Source organism: Bufo gargarizans, chromosome 1 (genome assembly GCF_014858855.1).
Source record: "Bufo gargarizans isolate SCDJY-AF-19 chromosome 1, ASM1485885v1, whole genome shotgun sequence".
Classification (NCBI taxonomy): Eukaryota; Metazoa; Chordata; class Amphibia; order Anura; family Bufonidae; genus Bufo; species Bufo gargarizans.
This window is the reverse complement of record NC_058080.1, coordinates 140,326,562-140,342,809: the sequence shown is the minus strand read 5'-3', so window position 1 is coordinate 140,342,809 and position 16,248 is coordinate 140,326,562.

Here is a 16,248-nt window from a genome sequence, read left to right as displayed (position 1 = left end):
AATCTATGCTGTCATCAATTCCAGTGGCTGCGATTGGCCTGATCTCTGAATCCAGTCCATTTCACCCTTTAAACCCCATAGACTACAGATCTTAGGAATATGACAGAATGAGAGGACTTCCTCTGTCAGCTCATTGGTGCCATTCACTTGACATAGTGGTACGGTCTTTGCCACCAATGCAGTCGCTTAGGCAGCTATCTCTTTTGCACAGGTCCTGACCGGATGTGTGCGCTTTTCTTTCTGTTACATAACTCATGTTACAATGGATAAACTTTGGGGTAATTTATCAAGCTAAAATATGCCTTAGGCCTCATGCACACGACAGTTTTTTTTTAAGGTCCGCAAAAACGGGGTCCGTAGGTCCGTGATCCGTGACCGTTTTTTCGTCAGTGGGTCTTCCTTGATTTTTGGAGGATCCACGGACATGAAAATGATAGGAAATGATAGGAAAAAACGGACACAGATCACGGACATGGATCACGGACGCGGATGACAATCTTGTGTGCATCCGTGATTTTTCACGGACCAATTGACTTGAATGGGTCCGTGAACTGTTGGCCGTGAAAAAAATAGGACAGGTCCTATTTTTTTACGGCCAGGAAACACGGATCACGGATGCGGCTGCCAAACGGTGCATTTTCCGATTTTTCCACGGGCCCATTGAAAGTCAATGGGTCCGCGAAAAAAAAAAACGGAAAATGGCACAACGGCCACGGATGCACACAACGGTCGTGTGCATGAGGCCTAAATTAGGCGTATTTCAGGTGCATATTGCGGCTTCTCCCAGCTCACGCCAGGTCTAAAAAAATGGGCATGGTGTGGGTGGGGTAGGGGACAGGCTGGCAGGCCCATCTCATTTACCATTCTCTATGCCTGTTTCAGGAATTTAGAAATGGCGCTGGATACACCAAAGTTATGTAGAGGCAACTTCGGCGGTCCACTGCCAGCTATGGGGCTTTATTAAAACCGGCGTCTAAAAGAGCGGTCTTAATAAATGTGCCCCTTTATTTACTGAAACCAGTTTAATAAAATGATATTGTAAAAGGGCAGAATGAAATATAATAGAAATGTATTACTAATTTGCTAAACTATGACCATTATATTATAATGGAACTTTGTGTTCTTCTAAAATATCAATGCGTACTCCTCTCTCTCCAGTAATGGCTTCTCCGACAGCAGGGCACAAGAGGCCTGGAGTGTTTTACAAGTGCACAATCAAAGAGTCAATCTGAGGCATAAGCAGCACCTCACAATGATTGTGTCAGATGCAATAACTTTGATATGGTGACGGACAAGGAGCATTGATGACAATAGTCTACAGAAATCAAAATGATGGCTTCAGAAAAGAACAACGTGTCATTGTTCACCACTTAAAAGCCAAAGAGGAAAGCAAACGAAAGCAACCAAGGTCTATGTGGAAGGACATGACTGCTGCTCCGTAACCCTTATACTAATACTCTGGTTTGGAGATTTTTATTTTATTTTTAATTCTTTCTTTTTGTTTACATTTAAAATTCTTATCACATATCTTCCGTCTATGGAAGCCGCTGAGCCCAGTCTCCTCAATATAATGGTATAGCCATTGGATGAGTCCTGCCTAATGCATCTATAGGCTAACTGAATAGGACTAAGCATGGCGTCAGTAATGTGACCCCCCCACCCCACTGTCATGTAGTTAGCAACAGTGTTACATGACATACATGTGCTGGGGCAACACCCAGGACACCTCCATGGAATGCATAAATAGGAAAAATGATGGAGTAATGACTTTTACTGTGTTTATTACTAGTGTTTAGCGAATCTAAGTTCACAAAGTGGAATTCGATCTGAATTTCAGGAAAAATTCAATTTGTCACTAATCTGAATTTCTTGGTGCTTCGTGCTAAGAAAAATACTCACCTCATCCATTAGATTGCAGAGAGGCCATTGCAGCCATCTTGATTGAAGAAAACGCTCCAATTCTCGCGCACGCTGACGTGATGATGTCACCATGTCATCACGCTGGAAGGGGGCTCCGTGACGTCATCACTGATGACGTCACCGCACCCTCCTAGCATGATGACATGGGGACATCTCACACCACGCATCTTCGAGACATTAAGTATATTGGAAACTTTCTTTTGGTGTACGACTGCAAAAGGGCTAAGTACTGTAAAAAGAGTTAACTTGTTTCTATTGAGTGAAATGTGATTATGTATTATATAGACTCATAGTCATGTGTGGGCAACAGATACTTAACACTGGCAGACTGTTTAGGTTACCAGGGTAATGTACTTAGCCCACCCATGTTTAGTTAGCTATATTATACAGCTGGCACCTGCCACTGAGTCCCCTCCATATAACCCTTCCGCAATTATGACATACTGTACATATACATCAGATGTTAAGGGGTTAATGTGTTATTCTCACCGAGACAAACCTTTCTCCATGCCCTTACAGAATATTCCCACATCAGAAAAATCCCTTCCATACATCCGAATGTGACTGTTTCCGCAGCATGTTCATGGAAGTTCCCATTTTTGTGAAATCTGCAGCGTGTGAACACCCTTAGGCCTCTTTCACACTATGGCTATTTCAGTGTTTTGCGGTCCGTTTTTCACGGATCCGTTTTTTCCATTCCGTTTTTCCGTATGGCATATACATTTTACAGTAATTACAAAGAACAAATTGGGCTGGGCATAACATTTTCAATAGATGGTTCTGCAAAATATGGAACGGATACGGAAAGACATACGGATGCATTCCGTTTTTTTTGTGGACCCATTGACTTTAATGGAGCAACGGAACGTGATTTCCGGTCAAATATAGGACATGTTCTATGTTTGCACGGAATGGAGATATGGAAACATGGAAACGGAATGCATACGGAGTACTTTCTGTTTTTTTGAGGACCCATTGAAATTGATGGTTCCGTATACGGACCGTATACAGAATGCAAAAAAAGGCCCGTAAAACGGAAAAAAAAATGGTAGTGTGAAAGAGGCCTTAGAATATGGCTAGAAAAGGCTTCCCATACTCAGGACTGTTAATGTTCCAGCTATGAAATGACATTTGTTAAATAAAGAAACAGGAATATTATCCAATGCAGAGCATCCACGGAGATCTACAGCGCTGCCAATACACAAACCTTCAGAGAGGTATAAACAGAGGCAATGGACTGTAGCAATTACTCAGAAAACATTTTAGATCTTCTCAAACAAATAGTCTCGGAAGACTTCTGGCATTGTTTGTCCCTGAGAAACGTCCATATTTTTATTATTACACATTGTACTGGCCACCAAGTTTTATTTCAGAAAATTTATTGTATCTATGTTCAGTAATTTATGTTGCATAAGTCTTCATTGTAATTTGGATATTTGTGATATACCTTTCATCCTCCATCCATTCAAGATCTCTATCATACTGAAATTAAGGGTCCATTCACACGTCCGTATGAATGGGTCCGCATCCGTTCCGCAATTTTGTGGAATGGGTGCGGACCCATTCATTTCAATGGGGCTGCAAAAGATGCAGACAGCACACCGTGTGCTGTCCACATCTGTAGTTCCGTTCTGCGTCCCGCAAAAAAGATAGAGCAGGTTCTATTCTTGTCCAAATCCACAGACACGAATAGGCATTTCTATCACATGGCCGGTGTCCGTGTTTTGCAGACCCCTAAACACTTGTGGACGTGTGAATGGACCCTTAAAGATATAGGTATTTGTATGTTTTATAGGGATGAATAAGCCCTACACCGCGCCTTTGTACAGTATGTCTACCATTTCATGCCAAGACATTCAGAGTTTTTGTTTACTGTCAGATTTTGTACAAATACATCAGAAAAATGTTGCATTCTCCATCACATGCCATATTTACGGCATACATATTAGGACATCGTCAGACATCATCCACAACTCCATCCTCGTCAGGCAAAACTCCCTCCTACCTCATCCAAAACTCCGTCAGACATCAGACAAAACTCCGTCCTCCCTCATCCAAAACCCTGTCCTCCCTCAGCCATCAGCCAAAACTCCTCCTCCCTCATCCAAAACTCCGTCCTCCCTCAGACATCAGCCAAAACTCCTAGAGATGTGTGTATAACCTGCATGTAGCAGTGCTGTGTACTGTGTAGCAGAGCTGTATGTGTAACCTGCATGTAGCAGTGCTATGTACTGTGTAGCAGAGCTGTATGTGTAACCTGCATGTAGCAGAGCTGTGTACTGTATAGCAGAGCTATATGTGTAACCTGCATGTAGCAGAGCTGTGTACTGTGTAGCAGAGCTGTATGTGTAACCTGCATGTAGCAGAGCTGTGTACTGTGTAGCAGAGCTGTATGTGTAACCTGCATGTAGCAGTGCTGTGTACTGTGTACTAGACCTGTATGTGTAACCTGCATGTAGCAGAGCTGTGTACTGTGTAGCAGAGCTGTATAAGTAACCTGCATGTAGCAGAGCGGTGTACTGTGTTGCAGAGCTGTATTTGTAACCTGGATGTAGCAGAGCTGTATGTGTAACCTGCATGTAGCAGAGCTGTATGTGTAACCTGCATGTAGCAGAGCTGTATGTGTAACCTGCATGTAGCAGGGCTGTGTACTGTGTAGCAGAGCTGCATGTGTAACCTGCATGTAGCAGTACTGTGTAGCAGAGCTGTATGTGTAACCTGCATGTAGCAGTGCTGTGTACTGTGTAGCAGTGCTGTATGTGTAACCTGCATGTAGCAAAGCTGTGTACTGTGTAGCAGAGCTGTATGTGTAACCTGCATGTAGCAGAGCTGTGTACTGTGTTACAGAGATGTATGTGTAACCTGCAGGTAGCAGTGCTGTGTAATGTGTAGCAGAGCTATGTACTGTGTTACAGAGATGTGTGTGTAACCTGCATGTAGCAGAGCTGTGTACTGTGTATATAGAGCAGTGTGTGTAACCACATGTAGCAGAGCTGTGTACTGTGTTACAGAGATGTGTGTGTAACCTGGGAACTATAAAAAAGTGTAAAAAAAAATAAAAAATTCAGATCAACCCCTTTTCCCAAAATGATAATAAAAGAACTAAAAAAATACACATCATGGGTGTCGCAATGTGTAGCAAACACCCATTGTATAAAAATATATTCCCCATACGGCAAACAGCAAAACAGAAAATGCAAATGTCCAATTCGCTGTTTTTGGTCGTTTCATTTTCTACAAAAATTTTAATAAAAAGTGATCGAAAAGTCTTAAACACCCCAGAATGGTATCAGTGAAAAGTTCAGATTGCCCCGGAAAAAATGAGCCCCCACCGAGCTAATAATCAGATTCTGGAAATCTCCTGTCACTCCGAGTTACTCAGAATTGGAAACCCTAATTAATAAATACATGCAACATAAATGCATATATGCCGCTTCACACAAAACTAGATCACAAGTTGTTTGTCCATTCCGTGCATTGGGGACAGCAATTTGCAGTCCCCAATGCACGGGCAACGTGCGTGCAGCGGCCAGGACAGATCCAGACCCATTCAACTTGAATGGGTCCGTGAACATGTTCTATTCTTTTGCGGTGCGGAGGCATGGCCAGAAACACCATGGAAGCACTCTGTAGTGCTTCTGTGGGGATCCGATCCGTGTTTACGTTCCGTTCAAGTGAATGGGTCCACATCACGGATGCGGGATGCACACGGCTATTTTGACCCCTATAAATTTTTTGTAATTATGTGTACAGAGCTGGGTGGGGACTCATTTTTTGCGGAGCAATCTGATACCATTCTGGGGTGTTTAAGAATTTTTGATAACTTTTTTAAAAAAATTTTGTAGCAAATGAAGCGACCAAAAACGGCGAATCGGACATTTGGACTTTTTCTGTTTTGCTGTTTGCCGTATGGGGAATATATTTTTATATGGGTGTTTTTACACATTGTGACACCCATGATGTGTATTTTTTTAGTTCTTTTATTTTCATTTTGGGAAAAGGGGGGTGATCTGAATTTTTTATTTTTATTTTACACTTTTTTATAGTTCCCAGGTTACACACACATCTCTGTAATACAGTACTCAGATCTGCTACATGCAGGTTACACACACTGCTCTATATACACAGTACACAGCTCTGCTACATGCAGGTTACACACACATCTCTGTAACACAGTACACATCTCTGCTACACATTACACAGCACTGCTACCTGCAGGTTGCACATACATCTCTGTAACACAGTACTCAGCTCTGCTACATGCAGGTTACACATACAGCTCTGCTACACAGTACACTGCTCTGCTACATGCAGGTTACACATACAGCTCTGCTACACAGTACACAGCACGGATGCATGCAGATTACACATACAGCTCTGCTACACAGTGCACAGCTCTGCTACATGCAGGTTACACATACAGCTTTGCTATACAGTACATAGCTCTGCTACATGCAGGTTACACATACAGCTCTGCTACATGCAGGTTGCACATGCAGCCCTGCTACATGCAGGTTACACATACAGCTCTGATACTCAGTACACAGCTTTGCTACATGCAGGTTACACATACAGCTCTGCTACACAGTACACAGGACTGCTACCTGCAGGTTACACATACATCTCTGTAACACAGTACACAGCTCTGCTACATGCAGGTTACACATACAGCTCTGCTACACAGTACACAGCTCTGCTACATGCAGGTTACACATACAGCTCTGCTACACAGTACATAGCACTGCTACATGCAGGTTACACATACAGCTCTGCTACACAGTACACGGCTCTGCTACAGGCAGGTTATACATACAGCTCTGCTACACGGTACACAGCTCTGCTACATACAGGTTACACATACAGCTCTGCTACACAGTACACAGCTCTGCTACATACAGGTTACACATACAGCTCTGCTACACAGTACACAGCTCTGCTACTTGCAGGTTACACATACAGCTCTGCTACACAGTACACAGCTCTGCTACATGCAGGTTACACATACAGTTCTGCTACATGCAGGTTTCACATGCCGCGCTCTGCTACACAGTACACAGCTCTGCTACATGCAGGTTACACACACATCTCTAGTACACAGCTCTATTTGATGGCTACAGTTCTGTACACTCTACCAGCTGGTGTGCACATCTGACCCCTCCCACACACGTGACTCGTCACATGGTCATGACATAATAACAGGTCCTTTGCCTCTCCAGCAGCTAGCAGCTCAGTCAGGTGAAGAGTGTGTGTAGTAGGGCGTATTTTGAGTTAGGTAGGACGGAGTTTTGGATGAGGGAGGACGGAGTTTTGGCTGATGTCTGACGGAGTTTTGGATGAAGGAGGACGGAGTTTTGGATGAAGGAGGACGGAGTTTTGGATGAAGGAGGACGGAGTTTTGGCTGATGTCTGACGGAGTTTTGGATGAGGGAGGACGGAGTTTTGGCTGATGTCTGACAGAGTTTTGGATGAGGGAGGACGGAGTTTTGGCTGATGTCTGACAGAGTTTTGGATGAGGGAGGACGGAGTCTTGGATGAGGGAGGACGGAGTTTTGGCTTATGTCTGAGGGAGGACGGAGTTTTGTCTAAAGTCTGAGGTAGGAGGGAGTTTGTGGATGATGTCTGACAATGTCCTAATATGTATGCCGTACATATTTATACACACGGAGTCTAAAGGAGCATTTATGGCATCACCATTTCTTGCTGATTATTGGTGCCTATTCATGACTTGTGCCACAGTGACAGACATTGAGCAAAGCTGTGGAGTCAATCTGCTAAGTTGGATTTTTGCTCTCATTTTCAGGAGCGATTGTATTGTGGTATAGTTGTTTGGTGGTTCACGATAAATGCGCTGTGGCTATGCTTCCAAAAGTTGCTGCTTGTAAAGTTCCACCCAGGTCATATCACAAGGCAGAGAAGTTGTCTCTAAAAAGCTGTGCTGTTAAACCTTTTTACCAAATAATGATAGGTCATTTATCATATGGTGATCTAAAGGCCCTATAACACGGGTAGATTATCATTAAGATGATCGCTAACAAGCGTTGGTTAGCAATCATCTAGCAGTGTAACACTGCCGCTGATTATCCAATGAACGAGCAAGCACTCATTCATCAAGTAGTTGGGATCTTTTAACATGTTAAAAAATCCTGGTTTGCCGGTATAGGGATGAGCAATGGATCATGTAATAGCAGCAGTCTCCTCCTCTAGCAAGCAGGTGAGTAACGGGAGGGAACGCTTCCCTTCCGATAATTGTCTGTAATAGAGCCCTAATGCAATTATTTCACAGCTAGCCTTAAGGTCCTATTACACCTACAGATAATCGCTAATATCATCGGAAACAAGAATTCATATGAACGCTCATTAGCGATGATCTGGCAGTGTAATACTGCTGCCGATTACCTGATGAACGAGCAAACGTTCGTTCATTGGGTAATTGGAGTATTTCAACAAGTTTAAAAATAGCTGCCGGCAAACAGTGCTTCAGTATGGGGAAGAGCCATGTCATTAGTGATCGCTCATCCCTATACTGAGGAGGAGATTGCTGCATGTAATAGCAGCTGTCTCCTCCGCTAGCGAGCAGGCAATTGCCACGAGGGAATGCTTTCCTCCTGACAATTACCTGTAGAATCTGTAAGTGTAATAGGGCCCTTACCCAGGACTGAGATGGGGACAGAGGCAGACTAGGAGGAAACTGATTAATTAACAACTTTCTTCTCTTAGGGTCCATTCACACTTACGTATTTCTAGGTCTGCATCCGTTCCGCAAATTTCAATAGGGCTGCAAAAGATGCGGCCAGCACTCCGTGTGCTGTCCGCATCCGTAGTTCCGTTCCATGGGCCCGCAAAAAAGATGTTTTTGCAATGCATATTCCAAGACCCATAAGGGACACATTTATTAAGACCGTCGTTTTTGACGCTGGTTTTAATATAGGCCCTGTGCTGGCGGTGGATCCGCTGGAGTTATATAGAGGCGCAGGCCTCTCCATAACTTCGGCGCATCCAGCGCCAGTTCTAAATGTAAGCCAGCTTCCGAGCTGTACTACATTTATACCATTTTCTACTGTATTGCTTATTATACTGTCAGTACTGTACTGACAGGCACCTCATTAGGCCCCCATCTGCCATTCAACAGCATTGGCTCCCCGCAGTCTCATTCGCGGGGTGCCAATGCCTGACAGAGCCCCTCCATCTTAACCACTTAAAGGGAACCTGTCACCAGTTTTATGGTGTCCTAACTAAGGGCAACATAAATAAGTGACTGATTCGCTTAGCAAAATCCTGGGTCACTTTCTTTAATTGACCCAGTCAATCTGCCAACATCTTGTATTGAAAAGCTCCAGCTGATAATGATGAGTCATGAATATTCATGAGCTCCTGACTCTCCCTGCCCACCTGCTGCTGATTGACAGTTTGTTTCCATAGCAGGTGGGCAGGGGAGTGGCTATAGCTCTGAATTCAATATACGCTGGACTAAATGACATCACGCCGGACTCAAATCAGCTCATTAGCATGTGGCATGCGGCATCTTTGTGTGTATATTATGAGGTAACCATCTGTCACACCAGTAAGTGAATACATCTAAGGTACTTTTTAGTAGTTTATGATTGTATATAATTAGTTAGATTATAATCAAATATCCACATGACAGGTTCCCTTTAAATGTCAGGTAACATTTTGTTGTCCATTGAAGTCTAAAAGTAAAGACAGAAACCTAAGAGCAGTGAATTGTGAGCTCAGTTACACAGGAATGGTATGTTCACACGGTTGTACTTTTATGTGGATTCTGACATGTATACTGCACAGAAATCTGTATCAAATCCACACCGCGTTGTTTGCAGTGGGTATGCAAATTTCCATTTATACTTCACAGATCTACATCACGAACTGACATGTAAACCGTGGCATGTTAGTCTCACATGCACTTGTGACAGTTGATGCAAATCCGTAGCAGAAATCCACGGGTCATCTTTGTATTTCTGCCATGGATTCTAATGGAAAAATCCATCATTTGAACCCCTGGGTCACATGTCTGACAATGGGGTGGATGTAAACTAGTGTTGAGTAAAGCGAAGCATTTGAAGCAGAATTCGGTCCAAAGTTTAGGAAAACTTTGATTCTAAACAAATCTGAATTTCCTTGCGCTTCATAGTAACGAATCATGTTTTCCTAAAATGGCGTCTGCATGTGTTACAAAGCGAAACTAAGTGTAGAGGCAACAAGCCCGGGAACACAAGATCACCCATAATGATGCGCCAATCCGCAGATAGCCATCCCCTGTGATGTCACAGCCCTAGAAAACCCTCATCCCGAGGGGTCTCCGCCATTGTCCTGTGAGCTGAGCATAGGGAGAGAGAGAGGCGACAAGCTCATGCGCTAGGGACAGGGTTGCGGAAAACGATTAATAGAAGAATATTGGAGAGGGAGAGTGCAGGGAGAGTGCAGGGAGACTACAGGGAGACTTATTCTGCGTCAGTTTTATTTACTTATTCCTACATCAGCCGTAATATATGTAGTTCAATACCAATAAGATGGAAGCCTTTATTATTCCACTGCCAGCTTGCCAATGCCAACCAATACCATCCAGTCTGCACCCCTTAAGGGGGCTAGGTCTTAATGATGACCATTCTCATCTTTTGCCGGCTTCACTTCTTACAAATGATCTTTCTTGGTCTCCATGTCCTAGAAAAGTCAGCAAGATGCAGAGAGAGGAGGAGCTGGATGTTCCTGATGACATATTCTCATCGATATTAGATGATGAAGGAAAAGGTGGAAAAGCTGATGGCAGAAGAAGGGCTCCCACCTGTAGGGCAGGAGAGCGCTGAGGTTGGAGCAGTGGGTATGCCAGAGATTAATATTCAGTGTTTACTGTCAAATAAGCTGCAGGGGATTGCAGACGAGAACAGCAATAATATGCATATTGTCCCCCCAACCTAACCAGCCAAACCCCATATCGGCAAGAGCCCCTGTTTAATGGTGCAGCACAGCCATTAACAATAAAGAAGGACTATACAGTGCAGTCTTCATTATTAAATGAAAGGCAGCTGCGGGCTAATTGGCTGCACAGTTCTTTACCGCAGCATGGCTGCAACTCGCCTTTGTGTGGTTATACCCTAAGACAGAGTTGCCTGGGTATACCTGATTTATGACAAATTAATTCGGAGCAAATCGAATTTCTTGGTGAACTTTGGCAAATCGAATTTTCCAAAAATTTGCTTATCACTAATGTAAACAAATGCTTGTTACTAAGGACCTCCAGCGGAATTTTGAAAGTAACTATGGACCTAAATGGAGAAATGCATGAAATGAAATAATGTGAAATGTTGTTGACTGTAGGGCTGTGCTTGAACTTGACAGCTGAGTGCTCATTGGAACAACTTCATGAAAGAAATCCATTAATCCTTTCCAAAAGAACATTGGAACTGGTTAGAGGTACATATTGTTTGAGACAAGGGACAGGGGTCTGGGTGCTGACACTATCACTGTGACGACCACCCGCCAATCCCGTCGTACTAAGCCACAGTTGCCATACAGGTCTCCACTAGGTCTCCACTAGAGACTTCACAGAGGCGAATCCACTGTGAGCACAGAAGACGTTTAAGATTGGTTGGTGGGCCCAGACAGGATGCAATCACGATTGTATGTAGAATCGGTAAAAATAAAATTACTGATTTCACGCTGGAAATCAAATTAATTTGCTGCCACCACTGTTCGTATTGAATCGGGGTGAAGAGACCCCGGCTAGCTAATCCTAAAGGGACAAAACGGTTATTTGCAACCTAGCTAGTACATTAACAATTTATAAAAATAAAACAATTTGGTAGTATGTCTTCTGAGGACAGAGTTCTTAGCATAGATCAGGTCATCAAGTAACAAGGGCAAAACTGGAACGATGAAATCGTTAGTTTTTATTCTAAAACTACACACAAAAATATATATATTAAAGCTGACAGATAAATATACCTGCCAGGTGAACAGATTGGTTTGGATAGAAATAGTTAGAGGTGGAAGGGAATAGAATGTAAGTTCAGAATTACCGTGGTAGGGTCCAGTAATAGGCAAAGTCTTTGAAATAATAATCCAAGATGGTGGGGTGCCCGTGTCCCTGCGGGCGGTCGAGATGTTAGACGACGTCAGATGGTAGAAGAAGGACGCAGGACCTGAGTGTGTCACCGTTTTTACCTACTCTGAAGTGGGGAGTGGTTATGACACGTTCAGGTCCAGCCTTGTGTATTGGAACAGGGGCAGTCCTTTGCCCCATAGGGAGAAAACCTGGCAGCATCTTTGCTTTGCCCATTTCTCCATATCCCGTAAGTCCAATCAAGAAATATAGTTGATATTGATAATCAGTACAATTTTACGCATCATCTGATAACAAATACGACTAGAAGATAATACAGGGTGCCCGAGAACCTTTATATCTCAGAGCGGGAATCTCTGATTTGTCCGCGGGTTTCCTAGAAGGTGGGTTAGGAGAACCAAAACCATCTCTGAAAAGATGGTTCCTTTCACATTTCCATAACCCATGAAATATTAGGAAAATATGGGAAAAATATGAAGCTTATGGATTGAAGAGGACTTTCAGGTCATCTTCCTTCCTGTACCAACCAGCTGTGTGATAAGGATCTGTCCTTTTCTTCTGAAGCTCGCTGCCCAGGCTAAAGGTGTGAGACCCCTGCTGGTATTGGAGACACTATGGCTGCAGAAAGGAAGTTTTTATGAGGTTCTGTCAAGAGAATACCAGATTGATGGGTACTCAACCTGGCATGGGGCAGGAAGATTCTTTGGCAAGAAGGTGCTAATTGTACCTCTGATCTGTGAGTTACTCCTTTAGTGAAAGAGAAGATTCTTAGTGAAGGCTCTTTTGTCTTTGTGATTGAGAAATATGGCGCATTTGTGATTTCCTAGTATCGCTGTGGATCGCAAAGCGTCACAATCACTAATCACAAGAAAGACTACATAGAATATTGGAAATCTCAAGGTTACAAGCTGACATTACACAGGGCTCAAAAGGCCACCGTTTAACTACTGTGTTTGCTCCTTGGTTTTGGTGCAAAATAGTGTTTTATACAGTTTTTTGCTGCGTTTGACAAGGGGTGTGGCTTAGTTGTAAACATCTGTAATTTATTGGGAAATGGGGCATGGCCAGATTTATCATATAACCTGAGCCACTGTAATAATTCTGGCATATTCAAAAACTCAATGTGGGGAATGTATTATGTCGGGACTTTTTTAAATCATTTTTGCATTAACTGTGAGGTTGTAAAAAGTGCCCCAAATTTATCAAAAGTTGTGCAGTGTCATCATAAATTTTATGCCATCAATTCAATTGAAACACTGTAAACTCCAAAATGTAACACTGGTCATAGAGTACATCTATCACAGATAATATATCATATCTATCAGCTAATATGCTTTTTAGTTCATTTTTGCCATGGGCAGTGTGAAGAAATACTCTTGCTACATGAAAACTGTCAACAAGCAGGTCAGCATAGTTATAAAATAAAAAATATATTATAATATATTATAACAAAATGTTAAATGTACCTAATGATAATCAAAGGAGAAGCTGTGTATTCAGAAAAAAAATGGGTAAAAAAAATATGAGGCAACTCTAGACTGTAAAATTGTACAGTCTAGGGAGGAAGATTCTGTAAACAGGCAAAAAAATAAATAAATAAAATAAATCTAAAATCTAGCACGTGTTCCAGTGCACGACAGAAGACCCTCTTACAAACACGTGTGTCTCGCATCCTTCTCATTTAAAGTACATACTGTACTCTTAATATTTTCCACGCTTCACACCACTTATCTGTTCAATATGTGAAGTCAGTGATAAAATATGTAAAACTGTTCTCTTCACTCTAAGGCTCTGGCTCCGAACGTGAAATTAGAAAAGGAAATTACACAATAGAGAATTTTTGTTCCACAATAGGATTCCCATAATTTCCAACCTACAGTGTTTTCCTCTGTAGTTGACCAATCCTACCGGACAAAAACATTTCAAAGAACAAATGAGTATTATATGAATTTCTAACAATACTGGTTAAGGTATCTGAAGAGAGCAGAGAAAGAGGACTAAAGGAAGCAATAATTCACCAGTGATATGCCCTGTTGTCTCCTAAGTTGTATATTGCGAATTTTGCATCTTGTGAAACATCCTTATCTTGTTTGACTATAAATTTTATGTCTTAATCAGAAGAGAAGAAGGGGGAATTGCTGGTTTTTGGACTAGAAACTTGGAAGAAAGTTACAGGGTCATTATACACAGAGCAACATGAATAGAACATCCAAAGTGTGTAGAATTGCTTATCCCACTAATGTTCCCTGTCACGTACCGGGGACCAGATCTGCCCACCGGGTCACGTGACAAGGGTTGCCCACGTCCATCAGGCCTATTCACCTCACGCCCTCACACACTGTTACGCCCTACGCCGGGCCGTAACTTGAACATAAATCGCCACCTGAAGCCTGCAAGCACACCCACGCACTAACACGAAACTTTCACTGCCAACACCCATCAGTTATAAGGTCGACATATATTATCACAGAAAACATTATAATTACTGGGAGGGAGGCGGTCCTTATTCCTGACATTCCCCATACAGCAAGAGTGAGCTTGTCTTCAGAAGCTGCTCATGTGGGTAGTAGACTATAGTTCCTATCATGCATTGCTGAAAGGGTGCCTTCACAAGCAGCAGATTATGTTGCAGAAAGTTTCTGCAACTGAAAACCAGTTCAATATATCTGAATAGGGTTGTTTTGTCAGCAAGCACAGCAAGTACATGGCTTTCTGCAAGCTAGTAGGGGAGATTAGAGGGACCTTATAATGTTCTTGACAGGGGCAATGGAGGTAGACAATGCAACGGCTATGGGGTCCCAGGAGGAGGGGGGCCCACCGTGAATGAAATGCCCCGCCCCCTAATTACATTTAATACAGTCTCTTATCCAGAGTCCCTGTCATCCATGCAGTTGGGAGGCCCAGAAAGCTAGAGGACCTCTTTATAGCTCCTGCAGGTTAGAAAGGTGCAGCTGTCAGAACCTGTGATGACATTATCATTAGAGATGAGCGAATCGAAGCTGACAAAGTCGAATTAGTTTGAAATTTCAGGAAAAATTTGATTCTGAACGAATGTGAATTTCCTTGTGCTTTGTGGTAATGAATTGCAATTTTTCCTAACATGGCAGCTAGCCGGCTGAAATGGCGGCTACACATGTGAGGACATGGGGCAAGGAACTCTGGGAAGGCTGGATGACCCATAATGCCATGCATGCAGCCAATCAGCAGCCAGCCAGCCCAGTGATGTCTATAAATACGGTGGCCATCTTAGAGTCTGCCATTCACTATCGTACTTTGGGGTGTTTTCATTTCCATTTCATTTGTTTAGTTCAGCTACAAGTATGTCAGGCAGAGAAGTGCCAGGCCATGCACAGGGGAGTGGCAGAGGCATGAATGTTTCTGGCGCGAGCAGAGGTCGCAGCAGAGTAAGGGGTCGTAGCAGCAGTAGTCGCAACGAGAGGCCTGAGCTCCTGGTGTCATCTACCGGTCGTGTCTTGACCAGCAACCCAGCGGTTCTCGATTGGTTAACTCGGTCATCCACGTCATCCCAGGTGACATCAGACACCCCCAGCCAACAGTCGGTGGGTTTGTCAGACACAACACTTAGTTGGCATGGCCCGGGAGCAGGCCCTGTGCCCTCACCTGTCCTAAACCTGCCTCTGTCCTCTTTTGTTCGCTCACCACAAGAAATAGTATATGCTGTAGGCTCTGCTCCACTTTTCAGCGAGGAAGAACTACTAAAGGACAGTCAGCAGCTACTGCCCAGCCAGGATCTGGAGGAGACATCCGCCGTTTCCTCCGCAAGTCAGGCAAGTAGTGTTGAGGAGAGTGGCACGGGAGCTTGTGCTGTGAGTGGTCAGGCTCCTGACCCAGAGGCCGTTGGGGAGGACATAAGTGATGTGCAGACATTAATCGATGATGATGAAGCCGATCGCACTTGAGAGCCGGGTGCAGAAGGTGCTTCATCATCATCAGGAGAAAAGGGTGGCAGCTTGCCGGTGAGGCAGCGGCGGAGCCAGCAAGGTGGTAGCATGTCTGGGAGTCAGCAGGATGGCAGCAGTGGGAGGTCGGGAGCCAAACGTACCCGGGGTAGACCACCAGCTTTGCAGCAGCCTACCTGCCGGGAAGCAGTGGTGCAGGGGTTCACTGAGGCAGCGAGGGAAGCAATCCGTCAGTGCATAATGTTGGGGGGAAAAATCACCTACTCGGTGGTGTGGCAGTTTTTTTCAAAGCTCCAGAGGAGGTGAACGTGGCCATATGTTGCATCTGTGGGC